Below are 17,725 nucleotides of genomic sequence, written 5' to 3'. Positions count from 1 at the left end.
AAGACTTGCCTAAGAGGGTAGCATGACTGTTGATAGAGTCATCCTAACTGTAAATGGTCATGGTGACATTTTTTAGTGTAACAGAGCTTAGTGTTGATGCACACATAGAAGGAGAATCCATCCATCTTTTCACTTCCATGGAAATCATCACCATTCTAATCACCGGACACCCAAGCTAGACATGTACAAATTTGATGGCTCTAACCCTGCAGTATGGATAGCAAAAATGGAACAATATTTCTCCCTTAATGATATCTGTGAAGATGTAATTAAACTACATGTGGGGTCCCTTTACTTGGACCAAGAGATATGGAAATGGTGGCACTGGCATAAGAAATGTTATCCAGGGAAAGCAACTTGGAACATGTTCTCAAAATCCATATGTGATCGCTTTGACAGAGAATCTAATTTTTTGCGTCGTCTCACTAAGCTCCAACAAATAGGTATAGTAAAGGACTACATTGCAATCTTTGAGAAATTTTTCATCAAAACTGACAGTCTAGTAGATGACTTCTACTTGGAGTGTTTCATCAGTGGCCTAAAATAAGCCATCCAATCCCATGTCTGGATGCACCACCCAACTACTTGGTTGGATGCATGCAAAAAATCCTTAGACGTGGAAATCGCCTTAAATTGCCAATCCAATTATCCAAATTTGGTCACCAAGGTGCATCCCCCCCAAGCTCAAGGCCCCACCCAAACACTTAAGGTTTAAAAGGTGTCACCAATAGAAATAGCCAAAAGAAGAAAACAAGGATTGTGAAACCACTATGATGACAAGTACTCCCCTAGACATAAATGCAAGGAACCAAAATTCTTTCAAATTGATGTTATTGATAACAGCTCAGCAGAGGAAGCTACATCCCTTGAAGTGCCCGAGGAATAAGTCGGAGAAACCCAAACTGATATTGATCTCACAACTATGCCATATGAGCCTGTTATCTCACTACATTCCTTGGCTGGCATTTCTTTGCCTCAGACTCTCAAAATCCGAGGCTTTATTAAACATCGACCAGTAGTGTTATTGATTAGTAGTGGAAGCACTCATAACTTTATCCATAAGAGAGTCACAAAAGCTGTTCATTTCTTGGTGTGAGAGTTATCTAATTTCAAAGTCCTTATCATTGATGGGGGACCATGAAATGTGAAGGCCGCTGTGAAAATATTAAGCTTCATATGGGAGACTACCATCTAAAGGCCCACATAATTTCTATTGAAATGGGTGGTTGCGACATTGTCCTGGGTTTTGAATGGATTCGCACAATGGGCCCTATCACAATGGATTTCCAGGAGTTATATATGAGATTTAAGCAGAACAGCCACATTCATGCATTAAGGGGACTCTAGGAAGGTGCTCCTATTATCATCAGCTCGTATCAAATGGAGAATCTTTTAAAAAAGGGTCATCATGGAGAAGTTACCAATTTAATTCCATCCAGGCCATTTAATCCACTACTCCTCATATTCATCCTAAGATGCAACATGTATTATATCACCACCAATGGATCTTTGACAAACATAAAGAGCTTCCACCCTTTAGGGGTGAACATGATCATAGCATCCCTTTGGTTCCGGGGCCCAGTCACCTAACGTCCACCCATATCGACATCCTTTTTCTCAAAAGAATGAAATTGAAGAAATCATCAAGGAACTCCTTGAAGTTAGTGTTATTCGTCCTAGCAATAGTCCTTATTCATCTCCAGTGGTCATGGTTCTAAAGAAACATGGAGAATGGCGCATGTGTCCGGACTTTTGGGCCCCCAACATGTTTTTTTTTTTGCTAAAGAAAGAGCCGAATCTTCTATTTCATTAATTCAAAAGATAGTTTACAAAGTGTACATAAACCTGTCATTAAATATCGCAGGAGAACAGGTACACCTATCAAGGACAAGGAACCACCCACTACCTCACGGAAGCACCAAACTCAAGGAAAATCCAGAAGGACAACAACAATTCGGACAAAACACCACCTGGAGCCAACCAGCGTCAGCAGTCAAACCCGACCCCCCAATGAACATAAAGGAAGGAAAGGATGAGACGCGCCAAAAGAAAATGGAGAGATGGCCCAACGGGCCCCACTAAACAACGCAGACTATCCCAACCGTCCATCCCGATTGCCAGATCCGACGGCCAGGAGCAATATCGCTGCTCCAAACCCAACCACACTTTATCGCACAATGAAGGGCGGTTTCCACAACTGCCACCATGCCACGTGTCGTGCACTCTATGGGATCGCTCTCAAAATAATAAAACCAGTTACCACTTAGTAGCCGTGCGGTCACCGGAAACCCGCCTATTCCCAGGACAACTAACCCGGAAGTGGGAAGAGGGTGCCTATTGGTACACCCCATTAAATTCCCATTCTGCAAACTCGTACCGTGAAACCTGAAGCTGATCCCGAGTTTATTTAGGAGATAAAACTGCAAAGTGCCAACCAAAAACCTGGGAAACCCGGTCGAGATGATCCGGGAGAAGATGAACCCGAACATGACACTCAGCCTCTCTGGTACATCCTGCTGGGCTGAGATGGTACCCCCCAGCGACATCAAATCATGGAATTCAACCCCGCTCGAAATTGGAAAACCTCCCTATCCTCTGCAGCTTGATCCTCGCAGATAGCCTTTAGACGACTTGGAGGAATTTCTTGCCACTTTTTAGCCATTCCACATTCTGCACTGCTCACACCTTGATTGGCCAGTAAGTCGGCCAGTTTATTGGCATTACGTCGAACGTGGTTGAAACTTATGGTTTGAAGGCCCTGTAGATGCAGTTGGATTCTTTGATAAACCTGGATAAGTTTCCAATGATTCGAGACTCTTTCCGGCCTGGAACCACCACTGATTCTTTTCACTGTGTTGATGGTTATCTCAGAGTCTACTTCCACAATGATATTTGAGCACTGATTTTGTGATAGAAACTCTAGACACTGCTCCAACACCATCACTTCTGCCATGTTATTAGTAGCTCTACCTAAATGGTAGTGGAAGATAAAAATAATATTGCCCTCATCATCCCTTAAAGCTCCTCCATAACCAGCAGTTCCCGAATTGCCTTTAGTGGCACCATCAATGTTGTATTTCAGAAAGCCTTTCGGTGGGGGTTGTAGGTAGTCCTTCTCTGTTACCATGGTATTATCCTTTCTATTTCTACCATGAGGAGTTATCCCTTGCAATTCCAACTGCCTGAGAATTCTCTACTCTTCATCTAAGGGGGGATTCGAGGGGATATTATTAACAGTAGAACTGACTATCTCTCTAATCTGTTTCAAGATAAGATCAAGAAGATGTGTTGAAGACTTATTATTCTTGAAAATTATTTTATTTCTTTCTTTCCAAACGTTCCAGATAATAAAGCAGGGTGTGAAGGCCCAGGCCAAATTTAGGAATTCATTCTCCTTGAAGTTTTTTCTCCAGTGGTTTAGGGTATTTGTGATACTTCCTCTGTCCCTATCTGACTGCTGGAAAATTGAAGAGAACGAATCCCACAGCCAGGTAGTATAAGAGCAGCTATTGAGAATATGTTCCATTGTCTCCTCTTGCTCCTCATAGAGCTGGCATCTAGAGGGCCCCATAATTCCCCTTCTCCTAATATTGTCCCAAGTCAATATTTTCTTGTGATGAACCAACCACATAAAAATCTTGATCTTCATCCAACCTTGCTACCTCCAAAGATGTGTCCAGGTCTTGTCTAAAACACTATAATTCATCCTAAGTAGAAAACCTTTAGCTTCCTTGAGATTAAAGGCTCCTCGCTTGTTATTACCCCATCTCAATTGATCCTACCCTTCTATTTTTAAGATCATCCTTTGCTTGAGCAAGACCCCAAGAGCCTCTACTTTGTATTTTAGGGGGTTGTCCTCTCCGCATTCAATGTTTCTCTAGCTTCTCCATTTTTCAGGGGTCTGTGAAAGATCCCAAAAATCCTTAACTCTGATTAACCCTTGGGCATATGTTTCCTGCTTGAGGCTTACAAAATTCTCTGTTAACAGTATTGGTTCCTGCTGCCATTTGTCCTCCCAAAAAAGAGCAAGATCTCCTGCTCTAATTTCCCAGAAACTATTATTTTGAACTAGAAGTCTATTCTCCCAGGTTTTGTTCCATATGTAGGAGCCTTTTATAGTTCCAGACATTCTTATGAGATCATTATTGTGCCACGAGCTGGCATACTTCTCTTTTCATATCCTGGCCCACTAAGCTTTTGGCTCCTGCACCCATCTCCACCAGAGTTTGACTCCTAGAGCTCTACAAAGAATCTCTTGATCGTTCAAGCCAAGGCCCCCCTGACTTTTGGGTTTGCATATTTTTCCCCAGGAAACCAGGGCCCATTTCCTTCTAGTTTCCTCCTTTCCCCATAGGAAGTCTCTTTGAATGTCTCTAATTTTCTCTAAGACACCTTTTGGAGCTGGGAGAGCTGATAACATAAAAACTGGGATGGATTGAAGAACAACCTTTGTCAGAACTAACCTGTCGGCCAGGTTCAAGGCATGGAAGGTCCACTTATTTACTCTATCCTGCATCTTATTAAGAACCGTTTCCCAAATACTCTTATGCATGGGTCTGGTAGTAAGAGGTATTCCTAAATATTTAGAGGGGAGGGAATCACGTTGAAATCCAAGAATTCTTGAGATATTTCTTTGGATAGCAATGTTAGTGCTAAAGAAGAAGATTTTTTATTTAGAGAGGTTGACTTCCATACCTGTAGCCAGGGAAAAATCTTTAAGAATTTGTTTGAAGGCCAAAGCCTCTTTGACTGTTGGAACACCTTGCAGTAAGGTATCATCAACAAATTGTTGATGAGTCAGCACAGAACCGTTCTCTGAAATTTGAAGACCCCTAATTTTACCCATATCCTTGGCCTGCTTAATGGATCTCCCAAGCCCTTCCATCATAAGAATAAAGAGGAAGGGAGAAAGAGGGTCTCCCTGCCTGAGGCCTCTAGAAGGATTGAAGATTTCTGAGGGGGATCCATTGACTAGAATGGAAAAGCTGGAGGAGGACACCAGCACCATAACCCATCTGACCCAGTTGTGGTCAAACCCAAAGGCATAGAGAACCTTCTTGATATAATTCCAATTCACCTTGTCATACGCTTTGGCAATGTCCAATTGCATGAGCATCCCCGCCTGTTTTTTGCTAGTTAGTGTGTGCACCACTTCATGTGCTTGAATAATGTTGTCTAGAATCTGTCTTCCCTCCACAAAACCTGATTGTTCTTCAGACACTAGTGAGGGGAGGAGAGGTTTGAGTCTATTAGCCACTACTTTGGATATTATCTTGTAAACCACATTACATAAGGAAATAGGTCTATACTGGTCAGTAGATTGAGCAGTGTTCTATTTGGGAATAAGTGAAATAAAGGAGGTGTTGAGAGCTTTCATGATAGTCTTGCTTCTCCTTGAATCCTCAACCACATTCACTATGCCCTCTTTGACAATATGCCAACACTCTTTAAAAAAATCCACATTGAAACCATCTGGTGCTTTTCCATTCTGCATATCTTTGAGAACCTCGCTGACCTCCTCTTCCTCAACTGGTCTATTGAGGTTAAAATTGTCCTCTCTGGACACCAGTTTGGGAATATGCCCTGTGATTCCCCTGATGGATTGATCCCTGTCAGGAGTGTTTTCCCGAGTGATGTTTCGGAAATGTTGGAAAAGCATAGCTTCAATATCTTTATGAGTGGTCAAAATTTCCCGTCCGTCATATTTAATCATGGAGATTTTTTTGTGAGCTCTGTTAGCTATTGTGGATATGTGAAAAAATCTAGTGTTCCATTCTCCTTCCTTGAGCCATTGAATTCTGGATTTTTGTCTCCAAAATATTTCCTCTTGTTTGCATAAATTTTCCCAAACTAGATGGTATTTATCCGCCTGCTCACTTTTAGCTTTATCAAATCCATATTTTATCAGATCCTTGTTGAGTTCTAGAATTTTGATTTCCACTGATTGTTTTTCCTCAAAAATGTTACCAAAATATTTCTGGTTCCATTCCTTTAGTCTAAACTTAATGTGCTTAAGTCTTTTATGAAGAAGAAACATCTTAGATCCTTGTATTTGCAAGTCTTCAGCCCACCATTTTTCAATGTTACTAATGAAATTTGGGTGGGAGAGCCAGATGTTTTCGAATCTGAAGGGTCTATTCCTGGGAGAATCTATACCCTTGATTTCCAACTGAATCGGCCAGTGATCTGATCCTCCAAAAGGAAGCACTCTGGCTGTTATTTCACTATTTAGAAACATTAATTCCTCCAATATCATGAACCTGTCTAACTTTGACGCTACCTGCGCCTCACCTCCTCTTTTATTATTCCATGTAAAAAGGCCATTGCTTGAATCTGACTCAACCAAATTCATATTATCTGTAAATGAATGAAACGCTAAGGAGTCTTTGTTGAGCACTCTAGTACCTCCCTTTTTTTCTAAGAGAGATTTGATCATGTTAAAATATCCTCCCAAGATCTAAGGCATTCTAGTCTATCTTCTCCTGAGGTCACTAAGGGCTTCTAACAATTTGAGTTTATCCTCTAATTTTTTAGGACCGTAAACATTTTTTACTAGGAATGTTTCCGAAACCCCAACAGGTTGAATGACCATTGATAAATAATTTCTTGATGCCTCTGCATCCAAAATGCTGATCCTTTGGGGATTCCAAAGAGTAAGAATACCCCTCGTTGTGTTCTCCACTTTAACCTCTAGAAACTCATATCTAATGAGCCATTTGCTGTGTATGAGTCTTATTTTCTGAATGGAACATTTCGTTTCCTAGATGAAAATCATGTCCGGCATATCTTGTTTCATTCTAGAACTAAGCAATCTTTGTTTTCTTTTACTTCCTAAACCTATGATATTCCAAGATGTAAATTTCATATTTAAAGATTTGTAAAGGAGTAACTAGTTAGGTCTTTCATCTTACCCGAATCTATCATTAGCTTTCCACATTCCATCAAAAGTTCCTTCTACTTTTTCCGGCCTCTCTTTTTACCAGCATTTCTAGGAGCTAGTCCCGGGGATGGTTTCATTGTTTTCACTCCTTTGTTTTCCAGCTTGTCAGTGGTTATTCCTGTTTCTGACCCTCTTTCCTGAGTCTTCCATAAAAATAGCTATTGTATTTTGTTGCAATCCTCTTGGGGTAGTGAATCTATCCCTCCCGTGGTTCCCTGCATCAAGAACCCTTCTAGATCTAGGTGTTCCTTTTCTAGAATTTCTTGCAGTTCATGGTCTTCCAAATCTGTTTCACTTTGAGTCATTTCCATATCCATTTTTGCTTCAGTATCACTATTCATAGTTCCTTTCCTGTTACAAATCTCTTGTGTTATGTTGTAGTTCTCCCCCTTCTCTTGTTCCTTAGGTCCTTCCTCCATTGATTGGTCTACACTTGTCATTTCTTCCTTTTCTTCCAGCACTTGAAACATGTTTGGGTTGATCTCTTACCCCTCGTTGTGCTGTTGCCTTGATCCCTTTCTGCCTCCTTTTCCTTTACTTACCACTTTCTAAAAGTTTTCAGTATCCTTCACAGTATTAGGTTCTCCTTTATTGTCTACTTTACTAAAATGACAGTCTCTAATCAGGGGACCATGTTCGTGGTATCTACGACATCTGAATGGGATATGCTCATAATCCACCATTTGGACCCATTCCTCATCAAAAACTTCCAGGATTAATTTATCCGAGAGAGCACCTGATAGATCCATTTCTATGCAAATCCTAGCATAGGAAGTATATTTACCCCTTCTTGTGGCTTCTGAAGCTTTCACAAAACGACCTAGTTTATTTCCAATGGCGGCAAGCGACCCATGTTGCCAATAATCGAGAGGTAGGGAGTAGAGCCTTACCCATACAGGTACTAAGGTGAATGTCTCCCTTTCTGGAACGAAGTTCATCTTCCACAGCCTCATATAGAGGCCTGCTGCTGCAAAAAAGTAGGGTCCTCCTTCAAATATTCTGTCTTTATCTTCAATGTTAGTAAATACCACGGTAAAAAAACCCTTTGACCCCAGATGGAGTTCAATACTACCTTTGGGTTTCCAGTGGTATTTGATCCATGTCTGTAATGCCTTTTCAGAGGGCCAAATTCCCATGAATTTGCAGATTATGGTGTAAGTCCCCATATGTTCCCTATGCTCCTGCAGAGCAGGATCATTCAACACTACTCTCGGAGTAATCTTCATTTTGGGTCTGCACAATCCCTTTTGATTTTTGTCCCTTGTTCCCCGGCTTTTGTCTTCTTCCTCTTTTTCCTTTGCACTACTATTTTCCTTGGACCTGGCCCCATCTGTCTCCTTTTCATTATTTTTTCCCCTTCCTCACCAAAACCTCTGACTTTACCCAGTGGAGACTTGCCTCTGCCGGCAGTTGCTTCCTTGTAGGAGGGAGTGAAGCTCCCTCCTCTGCTACGCTCCATCGGGAGAAACCTTCAAGCCCCTCTATAACCCTATCTTCTCACCCTCGAGTTCACATTCCTTGATGAGTTTTTCATCCCTTTCATCTCCTGATCTGGGCCCCCAACATGTTATTCTAGACTATCAAGAAAAAATTTCCTATTCTGGTTGTTGATGATCTGCTTGATGAACTGCATGCTGCTCAATTCTTTACTAAGCTAAACCTTCTTTACCAAGCTAAACCTTCTTCACCTTTAGCTGAATGGTGACATAATACTAACTATCATGAAGCCACCAAGATGACTCCATATAAGGTAGTGTACAGCCAACCACCACCTTCACCTATTTATTATATCCCTGGATGTTCTAAAGTATAGCAGTTGATTAACTCCTACAAAACCATGTCGCTAGCTCATCTCAAAGATAATCTACATCAAGCTCAGAATTGAATGAAGCAATAGGAAAACCAACATCGTTCTAAGAACTCATTTCAAGAAGAGGATCATATTCCTCGACTCCAACCATATAAGCAAACATATCTCAATGAAAAGGGATGCCAGAAACTAGCACCAAAATAATATGGACCTCATCATATACTTCAATGCATAGGAGTAGTTTCCTACAAACTGGCCTGCCACCTACTTCAAAAATCCATCTGGTCTTCCATGTATCATGCCTCGAGAAAGTGGTGGGGAAAATTACAGAGTTCAAACAAGTCTACCCGAATTGGATGAGGACAACTCACTTTGGCTCCGAATAGAACAGGCCCTTGATATGTGTGAAAGACATCTCTACGGCCGCACAATCAAGGAAGTCCTCATCAAGTAGAAAGACACCTCTCCAGAATATGTGACTTGGGAACCATCCACTATTCTTCAACAGTTTCCACAGCTTCAGCCATGAGGACAAGGCTTCTTTTGATGAGGGAGGGCATGTTAGGGTCCAACACTAACCCCTTTATTTATATAATAAGCCCAATGGGAGAGGTCAAAGTCATAGTTAGTTAGAGAGTCAATAAAGCCTATATTAATAATTGTAAGTGGTTGACCCACATTAGATAAAAGTGACCACAGTTAGTTGTAAACTGGCCATAGTTAATAAATAAAGTGGTTAACCCATGTTATGCAAGGGACGACTACTAGTTAGGGTTTTGGATGTCATTTAGATATAAATAGTCTTAGTTCATAAGGGAAAGATCATGGAGTCTTATTGTTTCTGGGAAAATCAATGTCTTTTCAAACGACTAACCCTCTAGGTTTGGTAGCTAACCTAGAAACAACAGTTAAAGCAATTCAATATCTTTCCTATTAGTGACAAATAAGAAAGAGATTATGAAAGACCAACCTGTAACTTTCGTTTGAATCCTTGCTTGATCTCCCTCTCCTTTGGCCGATCCCGTGACTCCTCCCTATACTTAACACACTTGGAGAGTACCTGCAGAGCTATAGAAACAAAGACCTGTCAAAGCATAATGATCCATCACAGCATAAACAACATAGAATCAAAAATATGATAAACAAATGAATGCATTTACAGTTAACACAATCAATTGGGAAAAATCTTGAAGAACTTTATTGATATCAAGGAGAATTACAACCCATAAGAAGTCTGATCCAGCACCGTCCTCCCAGTGTCAAGCCTTCTTCACCTCATGAATCAGCAAGAACACACCAACAATATCACAATGCTCTCACCTCAATACTAAAACTAGCAGCACTTCCTTACAACTCAAAATAATTCAGCCTTCTGATCTCTTGGATGAGAGATCCTTTTATAGGTCATTGCAGGATGTTGATTCATCAATGGGGATGATGAATGCCATTCCATTTTTTGAAATTAGTTCCACAAAAGAGGGGAATTGGAGATGGTTTCCTAGTTCCTTTGGTCATCCTTTGGCGAGTTCAGAGAGGCAAGTGGCACAGGAGAAGTTTCTAGAAGATTCCATGAGCAATCAACTCACAAACTGTCCCGGAATTTTGTCAAACCTCCCCCATCACACATACTAAAGGGCCAAACTGCGATGCATCTCACTTAGATAGTGTAGCAGGTGAGATGCATCTCAACCTAACACAGGACTTTTAGATATGGTTCAGTTTAGGAACTTTTTGGATGATTTCTGAGATAGAACTTTTGGGGAATGAGGCATTCAGATGACTAAGTTTATTTAGGGTATAAAACAACTCTTTTAGGGGTTGATGAGCCCTAATATCATCGACATATGAGTTTGGGGTTGATGTGCCCAAATATGTCTATAACAGTTGCCCCCTAAAGCATGAGGTCGTAAATGTTCATGTCGGGTGAAATGCTTTATCATGAGGATCATAAGTTTCGAACTGGAAGGTGACCTGCATAAATTACAATACAATACATCATAATAATATGATTTTTCATGAACTAGCTGAGGGAGGAATTCCCATGCTCAGCTTTATAAATTTTCATTTCATGTACATAGATCAGATAGTCATCTGCAGATACAGACTTGTGATTCTACAGATATAGAGTCATAATCCATGATTAGGATGACCATCTATGTAGAGCCTTTGTACATTTGATGTTTTTGTATCTCTGAACATATCGCAGTTGGGATGGATGAAACTAGATCCGGGGCCTTAAAACTCATTCAATCTTTTCTCGATGTACAAGTCAAACCATGTGAAGAGATGTTCTGAGGTCCAACATGGAAAGACATTGCCTGATTACCAGCCAATGATGTAAGTTGTTAACAGACACGAGAGGGGTCATCGATAATGATGATGATCTTCAATGTACAACAATAAATTTCATGTGGTGTGAATAGATGATTCGATGTCGAACACCACGCAAAACCTTTTGGTCAAAGGCCATTGATGTCAACCTGTCGCCAGAAGAGAGAAACTTGCCATTGATGTATGCAAGCTTCAAAGCACTGAAAAGGTGTTCCTAAGTCAACTTCTTGGATGATGAGCTGATGTCGACAAGAAGCGACTCGTCATAGGAGGGCCTTGATGTATCCCACATATACGACACGAAATGAAGCAAATGATTTCTAGAGGTGAAAATGAATTGATGACACAAGGTCCAGGAATGGCGGTCATGAAAAATGAAGGTTGGAGGTATTGTAGTGTATGAGACATTAGCTGGATGAATTCTCTTGAACATATCGACGACACTAAGATGAATTGGTAGCGTTAACCCCAAAAGATGGATGGTATGAAAAACCAATGGTATGATGACCGGTGAACGGAATAATCCAACCCAACTCAATCACAAAGATGAAGTGAAAGTGTCGTGTTCAAGAGCGACTTGCTACCATAAGTTTTCAAGATTTTTCCCCATTTTCCCCAGTCATTGCTGACCAGTACCTCTTTATTTTTATCAAGCTTGAGGAGGATAACATATGCTTGTTCTATAATTCGCCCTTCGGGCAAACCCATCGCTATTTGATGTTTTAATGAGTCTAGCAACGGTGAAACTCAGTCTCATCTAGATGGACAAGTTTGTCGCTATTATTTTAATGAGTTTAACGACAAGGATAACTCGGTCCTTTTCATGTTTAGAGAGTTTGAAAAGAGACGAAAAGAAAACTCCATAAGTTCTTTTTCGTAAAATAATCCCTCAGGTCTGAAAAAGGATAAAATAATACAAGAGAGATGTTGTTTCCAATACTTTAACGAGCTGGAAGAGACAAGCACTCGACTATCTTTTCATGTTTAAAGAGTCTGAAAAGAGTTTAAAGAGGACTCTATTTTTAGGAACGAGTGGTGTCTAGGGTAGCAACTGGTTCTGGTGATGTTGGAACTTCTCAAAACATGTTGATTTATGTGAAGAGTCTGGCTAATAAGACCATTCATTGCAATTGTTCCTCAAAAAAGGGTAAAACAACCAAGTGAAAGCGTATGATCAGCCAAAGAGATGGTGGTGATGGAATGAAACAACCAAGGCTCATCTGATAAAAGAGGCTGATAAAATGGCAATCACGAGGGTTAAAATGGAAATGGGTTCATTTTTAGACAAGCTTGAACCATAGGGAACTATGCTTGGATTCAGTTTCATGTTTACACAAGCTTGAAACGAAAAACTATGCTTGGATTCAATTTCATTTTTACACAAGCTCGAAATGAAAAACTATGCTTGAAAATGGTTTGCATGCCCCCAGCATGATGAAAGGGAGAGTCTCTTGTAACCAAATGGAAGTCATTGCAATGAAGCAGGACGGTTATCCAACACCTCTTTGGCTTTGTCTAGATAGACAAAGGTAAATGGGGTGATTCCATTCACATAACCTACAGGGAAAATTATCTTTACCACTAGGTGCATGCCCCCCTAAGCTTCATTATATTCACCTAAGTAGACGACTCATGGCTATCAGGTGGATGGAATGAAGGTTCTTTTATGAGATCAAGTGAAAGACTCGACTTGGAACTTGCTCCAGGGGACTTTGTTTCATTTTTTAATGAGCTTGACACAACACAAGTAACTCTGCTCAGAGTCCTTGTTTCATTTTTTAACGAGGTTGACACAAGACAACGAACTATCCTCGAAGACTCTTGTTTCATTTTTAAACGAGGTTGACACAAGACAACGAACTATCCTCAGATTATTCTTGTTTCATTTTTTAACGAGGTTGACACAAGACGACGAACCATCCTCGAAGACTCTTGTTTCATTTTTTAATGAGTTTGACACAAGACAACGAACCATTCTTGAAGACTCTATCACAACTCATATGAAGTCATGAAGGAGAGACCTACTTCCAATGCCCCCGGTACATGATGTACAACATCACTGAATTGATCGTCAGTCGATGTAGGTATGGAACAGGTTGCCACATTAATTAACCCGTGGTGGGGATGATACCATTGGTATAAATGGACCATTTAGGCACAATGGTTGACTAGGAGCTATGTTTGGACCGAGAAATGAAAGCTGGTCAACAGTGACAATTTTCCCTTCATGCAGGAAACAAATCACTCAAAAGAGTGTTGAAACAATAGCTCCCATGTCATAAACATAGTCACACCCAAGAAGTAAATTGTAATCTAATGGTCCTGGGACTACCATCACATTCAGCTAAATGGTTCTCACCCCCAAAGTAATAGGTAACTGACGAAGGATCCCTAATGGTCGACTGGTTCCTCTGTTAAAACCCAACAGATTCTGTGTAACCGGAACAAGCAGTGGTGACCCAAGCGCTTGCCAAGCAATTGAGGAAAGGATACTCACTGATGCACCTTCATCTATAATAGTTTCAGATACAATCATTTTACAAACTTGTACTATGATCTGGAAAGGAACATAAGAAGGAAGGAAAAATCTTGCCAGTCGATTCCAATCAAAGGAAGTGACTAGACTACTTGGAGGGGATACCATAGAAATGGGAGAATTAACCCCTTGAGTTATGAGAACTAGAGGATTTTCCTCCTGTCTTAATGGAACAAGTGGATTGCCCCCAAGCTCATTTGAATCTGAAGAAACAAAAAGAACTTGAATGGTATCATGTTTACTCTATTCAGAAAAGGTACGATTTACTGAAGGTGAAATCGAGTCAATTAATACCTCGACCTGTTGATTTGGGTCGGGTATAGACTCATAAGATTCACTTTCAGAGAGACTTGGTTTGACCAATGGTTGATTTTGGTCAGTCAATTTATCAACTAGTGAAGGATTTAGGGAGAGTTTCCTGTAACCAGATGGAAGTCATTGTGGTGAGGTAGGACGGTTATCCAACACTTTCTTGGCTTCATCAGATAGGGACAAAGGTGAATGGGGTGATTCCCTTCACATAACTTACAGGGAAACTTGACTTTTCCCTTCTTTCCATGAACTTTACTATCACTAGTTGATGGTGTGTCACCAACATGATCTCCAGAAGTTGATGACACATGATGATGTGAACGGGAAGACCATTCTTCTAAGATCTGAGGAATATCAAGACAACTTCGAAGAAGATGGTTTCCCACACAAATTTTGCATGGATATCGAACTTTGTGAGGCTTGACAGGCGGTTTATCATTAGATGTTGCATTCAAAGCAATGGTTGCTTGGTTGTCCCTTTGCTAAATTTGCTTCTTCTTCTTCTTCTTCTTCCCTTTCTTCTTCTTCTTAGCCACCTGGTTACTAGTACCAATACTTTCACCAAGCGAAGAGGAAGAAGGGGAGGCAAAAGAAAATGAGGAAGAAGGCAAAGGGTCAACTAAAAGATCAACTGGAGGTTGATTTTGTCCAGTTGGAGGTGTACTCAATTGCAGAGAAATCGTGACATTTTGAACCAAGGAGGTTGAAAACAACTAGACTGGCAAGCCAATGGTAAATCTCGGAAGGGACAATGTAGCCATATAAGTAGCACCAATATTTCTGAAAGAAGGAAAAGGACTAGGATTCCCATCAAAAGGAATTCCTTGATTGGTGGATTCTAAATTTGTCGCCATATGTTTCAACATAAGATCAACTAAGGAATAGGGATGTTATTTGTGGTCAATTAATTTTAACAACACTTGGACACAACTTCGATTTTTTAGTTTTAAAGAGTCGAGAAAAAGCTAAAGATGACTCTAGTCGCCTTCGATTTTTAATGAGCTTGAAAGGACAAGTGCTCAGATGATCCTTTCACTTTTAAAGAGTCAAAAAGGAACAAAAGTGACTACTCTGGAGACTCTAGACAAGAGGGTTTACCAGAAAAATTTCAAAACTACAATATACACCTTAGTGGTAAATTAAAGACAAATTACCAAGGACTTTACGTACTGCAATCAATCTTCCTGAATGTTGTGTTCAATGCATTGCGATCGGTAAGGTGGCAGACTCAACTTCCTAGGGATAAAGGATTTAAACCTATTGGGGTCTCCCACTATATACGCAATGTTACAGGGAGCACAAGTTCGTACTAGCACTTATCGTATCAAAGAGGAGGAATCACCCATCCTTCAGTGAAACCAACAGCCACTAGGTTTAAAGACGTTGGAACATGTCTCTAGCCTAGACCTCTAGATGTGTTGCGTTAGGTTTTAAAGCATTGTTAAGTTAATTGAGTTTCATTTTAAGTTGATATTTCTTAAAATTTTTCCTTTGAAGGTTCACCAAGCGATGTATGTTCACAATTCCTACAATGCAACTATCATGATAAACAAACTTTTGATTTAATTTGAACGATGAAAACCTTAGCTACTAAAGGATAGAGTAATCAGATCTTTGACAAAGAGCAAAGAGAACATCTAATGCAATTTACCTAGCTATTCTTATCAAGCATTCACAAACCAAAATACTAAAATGCAAATGCATGTATTTGTTTTCAGATCTCCTTAATGTGAATGATACAAGAAGGAAAACTAAATGCAGCAATGACTCAAACTATTTCACACAAAATGACAATTTTCAACAATTTTTCTTTAAGGAGAGAAAGGAAGACTCAAAATGACACTTTCAAGTTTAAAGTAATATCTTTTTGACACTTTGAATGGAAACAAATCAAATCAAATGCACCAAAATTAGTTTAATCGATTAGCAAATGAAGGAGGAATTTACGACACTTCACTTTTTGATGAAAACTGAAGATTTTACGACACTTTTTCTATCAAAACGGAAAATTGATTAACACTACTTTTCGACAATGGATTGTAAATGAAAAACAAATACACAAAAACATTCACTAATCCTAATCTAAATAGAGGCTGATCTGAGTGATGTAAGTTGGCTTCAGTGATGAGACATTGTTCATATTCAGCAAGCAACCAAACAGGAATGAAAACTAGTCAAAAACCTCAACTCCTAGATGGGAAAATTGAGTTTCAGTCATCCATCGCACTTACTAGAGGGCCAAACTGTGATGCATAGCACTTTTCCCATTTGGGAACTGAGATGCATCTCACTTTACAGTTCAAGATAGTGCGATGGTCCAGGGAGCGATTTCTGAAAGTGTTTTGGCTCAAATTTGCAGCAGTTTTCAATGGATTAAGCTTGATTTTAATGAAAAATGATAAGCAAAGTATGATGGAATGTCTTAAGAGGTTACTAAGCTACCAACAAGGGCATTTTGATGTGTTTGCAAGTCAAATGTTTAATTCATAAACTAAACCAGAGATTGACTGAAGAAGCATTCATCTACTACACAATTGCAGAACAAGAGTGGTTCGAAAGCTTCCTGGCTAGCTTCAGACTCTGTCTATATTTTATATAATTCAACATAGAACAACAAATAGCAACAAAAAATCATCTAGTTTTCCCTAGCGGAGTCACCAATTTGTTTCTGGGAAAATTAGTGTCTTGTCAAATGACTAACCCTCTAGGTTTCGTAGCTAACCTAGAAACAACAGTTAAAGCAATTCAATATCTTTCCTATGAGTGAAAGATAAGAAAAAGATTATGAAAGACCAACCTGTAACTTTCTTTTGAATCCTTGCTTGATCTCCATCTCCTTTGGCTGATCCTGTGACTCCTCCCCGTACTTAACATGCTTGGAGAGTACCTGCAAAGCTACAAAAACAAAGACCTATCGAAGCATAATGATCCATCACAGCATAAATATCATAGAATCAGAAATATGATAAAAAATGAATGCATTTACAGTTAACACAATTAATTGGGAAAAATCTTGAAGAACTTTATTGATATCAAGGAGAATTACAACCCATAAGAAGTCTAATCCAGCACCGTCCTCCCAGCTTCAAGCCTTCTGCACCTCATGAATCAGCAAGAACACACCAACAATATCACAATGCTCTCACCTCAATACTGAAACTAGCAGCACTTCCTTACAACTCAGAATAATTTAGCCTTCTGATCTCTTGGATGAGAGATCCTTTTATAGATGATTGCAGGAGGTTGAGTCATCAATGGGGATGATGAATGCCATTCCATTTTTTGAAATTAGTTCCACAAGAGAGGGGAATTGGAGATGGTTTCCTAGTTCCTTTGGTCATCCTTGGGCAAGTTCAGAGACGCAAGTGGCACAGGAGAAGTTTCTAGAAGATTCCATGAGCAACCAACTCATAAACTGTCCCAGAATTTTTTCCAACCTCGCCCATCGCACTTGCTAAAGGGCCAAACTGCGATGCATCTCACTTAGACAGTGTAGCAGGTGAGATGCATCTAACCCTAACACAAGGCTTTCAGATATGGTTCAGTTTAGGCACTTTTTGGATGATTTCTGAGATAGAACTTTTGGGGAATGAGGCATTCAGATGACTAAGTTTCTTTAGGGTATAAAACAACTCTTTTAGGGGTTGATGAGCCCTAATATCATTGACATATGATTTTGGGGTTTAATGTGCCCAAATATGTCTATAACACTTATTGTAATTGATATTTTCTTTGTTATAGGTTCCCCCTCGAAGAGGCAAGTGAACATTGAATATGTTTCTGAATAATAAAATAC

The sequence above is a fragment of the Pinus tabuliformis genome, chromosome 6 (genome assembly GCF_031772625.1).
Source record: "Pinus tabuliformis cultivar Carrire ecotype Pingquan chromosome 6, CPIR1, whole genome shotgun sequence".
NCBI classification, from domain to species: Eukaryota; Viridiplantae; Streptophyta; class Pinopsida; order Pinales; family Pinaceae; genus Pinus; species Pinus tabuliformis.
The sequence above is the reverse complement of the archived record's forward strand: the minus strand, read 5'-3'. Positions refer to the sequence as shown.